Source organism: Cyprinodon variegatus, unplaced genomic scaffold (assembly GCF_000732505.1).
Source record: "Cyprinodon variegatus isolate N-32 unplaced genomic scaffold, C_variegatus-1.0 Scaffold60, whole genome shotgun sequence".
Lineage (NCBI taxonomy): Eukaryota > Metazoa > Chordata > Actinopteri > Cyprinodontiformes > Cyprinodontidae > Cyprinodon > Cyprinodon variegatus.
The window spans coordinates 1,206,276-1,211,761 of record NW_015150513.1 but is presented as its reverse complement, the minus strand read 5'-3'; positions in this window follow the sequence as shown (position 1 = coordinate 1,211,761).

The following is a 5,486-nucleotide window of genomic DNA, read 5'->3' as shown; positions in this document are numbered from 1 at the left end:
TCCGGGCTCCTTATTTTCAAGGACTTCGAAGGATCCAGTCTAGGTAGAATGCATCCTTGGAGGATACAGCCCAGGTTTTCTAAGAGAGTCATGAATTTCCCCCTTCCCCACGGGTAAAACTTTTACCAGCAGGTGAAGCCATTGCGCAAAGCTCCAAGCTTACACCAAAATTTCCATACCCCACAGCTCTGGAGCTGGTATAGGTAGAGGTCTGATTTTTTTTTTTGCATTTGTAGTTGACATGACGTAGAACAAATATAATGCAATAAAACCGGCCTTTTCTCAAGAATGTCTTTATTACTGCTGTTCAAAAAAGACCTATCAATTCCGTGAATAAAAAACCCCAACTTGGAGTCATGTTTGAACTGATGCAGGTTCTCTGTTCTGGTCACCCAATTTTAATTTATATATTACGAAAGTAGGTGTTAGTTTTCCAATAGTATATTGCACATGTAATTTGGGCTTACAGTTCCTAAGTTATTTGCTTTTTCATTTGGGTATGCAAAATAGGCGAGGATTACCCAAAATGAGGTGGATGTTAAGAGGTTAAAAAGGTCTGACTTTACAGGGGAAACTTACCCATATGATCAAGACCAGATTTGCACAAACTGGCATGGATGTAACACAAAATGTCTTGTCTTTCTTTCCTCTACATTTATAATTTCTATTTTTTCATTTGTTCAAAGTTTAGTGTCACTTCAGGAGTGAATTACAGCATGTAAAATGTTGCTTTAGCCTACTACCTTATTTTGACTTGATAAAAAAAAAAAAAAAAAAAAAAAACAAGGGTAAACAGGTAAGGTGTCTGCAAACCTTCCATCTTACACTAGAAATCAATTCTTGCCACAGGTGCTTACTCTAGTAGAGCTGGACAGGAAAGTCAGAGGTATAACTTTCAGCAGGACTGGTATCTTTTCTATTGTCCAAGGGGTAATAAGGAAACTGAGCTCCAGCCGACCACTTGCTTAAATGTCTCTAAATAAAATATTTAAAACAGACTTCATGAGGGTAGCCTGAGCACCTGACACCCTGTAGTATGCCCTGTGCTCTATCCTATGTAATGTGGAACTCTGATAGCTTTTGCCAGGATATACCAAAATTCCCTGTTTTTTCAAAGGTGGCAGCAGGGTTCCTCTGAAATCATATGACAGATGTGAAAATCTGGAGAGGCAGCAGTGGATATTATGGCACACAGTGGCTGTACAAACTAAACCCCCATTATGAGCTGCTGGCTATTCAGCTTGCCAAATTTTCAGTCATCTTTCTCTGTCTCTTTGGACAAAGAGTTCTATAGGTTGATATTTTTCATTTTCTTATTTTTTTTATTTCTAGCATGTTGTTGTTCCTAGCACATTACCAATCTGATGTGTTCTCCAAGTGGTCTTTAAATTATTGGAGCATTCCATTTCACATTAACCTGAGTGATCCCCATTAAAAGGTTTTTGAGGGGCAAATGCTGAATTTTAAATCCATTTAGAGAAAATGTATGTATTTCTGTGGATCCTTACTTGGGTTTTTCCTGTCGTCACAGATAATGGAAGTGGAGCATTTGAACTCTCTGATAGCAAAGCAATATTCAGGAGACATCATCAGACAGAGGGCCAATCCATGAAAGAACTTCAATCTTGTAGAGATTTCCTTCTTCATTTTCAATGCCATTTATATGAATAAAAATCATCTGAGAAACATAGGATGTCATAGCCTTCCCACTTATACTCCATGTAGCCTTATAGAGGCCATTATTTAGGCGGTAGATTAATTATGTAGATTTAAATTTCTCAATAATGCGGGCTCACTATCATTATCATTTTATGATAAATTACTGATGTTATGATTATTTACTGAAGTTGCAAGCTTTTGTTTAATCTCAAGTTTCACGCTCGTAAACCCACAGTAGGAGAAACAGTAGGAGAAATTGTCAACAAGAATATGAAATTGTTGTTGCATTGTGCACAGTCATTCTAAATTGTATAAATGGGTAGTGGTCAGTTTAGATCACTCTCACTAAGAGAGGCCAAACATATATATTGTATATGTCCTGTGGAGACCATGGAATCCTTAAGAATGAGCATGAAAGTGCTGCTCCTGAGGAATTGAATGCTGATTGGATGGATGGATGGATGGATGGATGGATGGATGGATGGATGGATGGATGGATGGATGGATGGATGGATGGATGGATGGATGGATGGATGGATGGATGGATGGAGAAGCTAAGATATAAAGGCTTAATGGTGGGAATTCTGTCATCTAAATCTTCATCACAATGTAAACAAAGGTCAAACAGCTCTGTCTTAACTGTCAGATATGTTTCTGCTTAATATCCAATAAAGCATAACTCATGTGTACACCACAATGTTCCCATCAGCAAAGCCATTGTTGTGGAACCCATCATCTGATTTCTTCTTATTGCTTCTTCATTTCTTACACTTTTCTTTAACTTTCTCCTAAGCTTCTATTTATGAAGTCCACTTTGTTTCAAAGCCAGCACTTTAATTACTTTAGCCCATGATGCGAGCTGTGCGTTACTGCTATCCCTCAAGTCAGGCAATGGGTAATATTGGGGTAGATGATTTGTGCTAATGAGTGCCGATGAATGGGAAATGATGAAAGGGGTAAAATGATATACAACAGAAGAAAAGGATGACCTGGCATAAAAAAAAGAAATCATCTAATGAGCAACAAATCAGTGGTCTAATGAAGCTATTTCAAATCTTCACCTGTCAGCCCATTATCAAATGCTGCCCAAAATTGTCCCATTAGAATTATTTTCCAAAGAAAAAGGTTATGGCCCATGTTTCTCAATGGAAGGCCACATATTTAGGTTTGACGGCTGCAAGAGACATACGTCAGGTGTGTGGCATTGCAACTTGTAAGGTCAATTGCTGCTGATGCAAATCCAAAGTATACTAACAGACAAGAGGTCAGCTCATTTGTAGGGCTTTCAGGCAATGCAAGCTTCCTTGGAGCCCTGTCCAACAGAAGCAAAGTGTTGATCAATGCAGTGAGCAAAGGAGGACAGAGAGGAGGGGAGTAAAAACAGAGGAGAAAAAGGCCACCACTATCGCTCTTCCATGACACTGAGGATCTGGATCTGCTGAGCTCCCAGGCTAAATTAAAACAACCCGGCATCCCATTGATTCCAGCCCTGACAGGGACCATACATCACACCACAGCCCAAGAAAGAGAAGGAGAGAAAGAGGGAGAAAGGAGAAGGAGGAAGGTAATAGAGAAGCAAGGAACATGTTCAGGAGAGAAAATGATTACCAAAATAATAGGAGGAGAAAAGAGCTAAGGGGAGGGCAGAAGAGAAAGAAGCAAAAAGAGAATTAACATCTCAGGAAAAAAGAACAAAGGAAAGGGATGTAGGTGGAGCACAAAGAAGGTGGAAGCAAAAAGATGAGATGGCAAACAAGAAATAAGCAATCGTCTACTGACAAGTCAATTTATTTACTGTGCATGGGTGACGATTACCAAGAAACTGGCAGAACTTGTTTGCCACAAAGTCAGGGTTGAAAAAAAAATAGTATAAGGCGAGTAAGGGTTTCTTTCTATATACACAAATCTGCTGCAAAAAAGTCTGAATTTTGTGAAATAAAAAGTGGTATTTAAATTGAAGCTAAAGTTTTCAGTCCTGAAAACTATGTCTCGCTAGTTGCTTTCTTCTTGGTGTTGGAACTCAATCCATCTTACTTTTTCCAATTCTAAAGTAATTTTACACTTTGAACTCTACTACACAAATGGTTTTATTCATCCATTTAACAATGAAAGGGTAATACAAATTTTGTTTTTCATTAACTCATTCTTTTGTTGAATATGATAATGGGGTCTTGGAGGTAGAATGGGAGTTTGAGAGGAGAGGGGAGTTTTGCTGTCACTGTTAATGGGGAAGTTGGAAAAGGTCTTACAAGTGTCGCTAGAGAAGAAAAACTTGATTGCTTTAATTATTCTGTCATCACTGTTGTAGAGCGTCCCAAACGTCCATTTTCTTTTATTTTGCTTTTACCTCCTAATCAGCTTATGCTAATAATACCCCAATATCAATCTGTATTAGTGCCCCTTCCATGGTTGATTCCAGTCTGCATAGTCTGCCAATAACATTCATGATCTTTAAACTTTTTCAGAAGTGTAAAATATAGTGCCTTTTGATTTTATCTCTCCTGCACTGAGCACAAATATACAGATTTATTTTTGGTTTTGGCATATTCTTTCATGAAACTAGCTAACACACAACATTTTAGATGACTGTATCCTTTTTTGTTAATATTTTGGGGTTGGAGCCACTAAAGTTTTCAATCTTTTGTCACTTTTTTTCTTTTTCATGGTGTATATTAGTTTTATTTTTTTAGTGAGTGACAGAAATCACTGTATTAGTTGTATTGCGCTTAAATAAAGCTGTCTTAATGGAATCTGTTTATAAACTTATATGACTGCTATTATTTACTATGTAAGTTTTTGCTTAGGGTTTTTGTAATTGACTCTGTAACTGACTATCAACTTATCTTCTTTAAAAGTTCATACCATGTCATCTACTGAATTCTTTCTAAATAGTTTTGTTTTTGAGAAGCTGAGTGGCATACATATCCTCTTCTAACAACATTTTCAGAGCAAAAAATATAATAATAATTTAAATTCACAATTTCTTTACAGAAAAAAAACGTGTCACTTAAACACCTACAGAGTGAAATATAACCTTTCAGATAAAATATTGTCTCAGTCCAATTTAGCTTAAAGTTTTCGCGAAATTAGGTGTCAACTTTTCAGAGTTAATTTTACTAAGTTTAGTGTTAAGATGGCGAAGCCCTCTCAGAGCATCCTGCTTACCAATATTTACACCGTTGGCTACGTTCAGAAAGTAAACTGTAGGAGCAGCAGGATGCTTGTACAAGTTTACTTCTGATGTGTGGCTGAAGCATCTTTGCTGCTCTAGCTGCACGGTCAAAAAGAGAATCTGATATGTGTTTGGCGGAGCTACTTTGTTAAGATATCAGGAATAAATATTCAGTAAAAGTGGTACATATCAAACGACTTGCCAAAGCTGTTGTCACCATGCAAATATTATGGGACTATTTCTTGAATGGTTGTAGATCAATGTATCTATTAAGGTGGAATCTTCTGGCAGTGGGTCAGGATGAAGAATGCAAACATTGTTAAAATATATTGAACCTGTGGATCCTCTCATGCGTCCCTCCTCATATTCATTTAGTCTCCTTTCACACAGTAAGGTGGATGCTTGCAGACAAATAGCCATTATAAATGCCCATCAGTCACATATAATGCCTTCAGATTGTGCCAGTAGGCTCATAAGGTTGTTATCATCGAGTGAATCCTAATCCTAACCCTAAAGTAATTCCTTTTCCCCCATGGACTTAATAAATCTATTTACATGTATTTCTTCATGTACTGTAAATATAACTAAATAAATCTAAAATGATCCACACCTCTCTCATATTAAACAATCCAAAAACAAGTAATCTCATATCCTG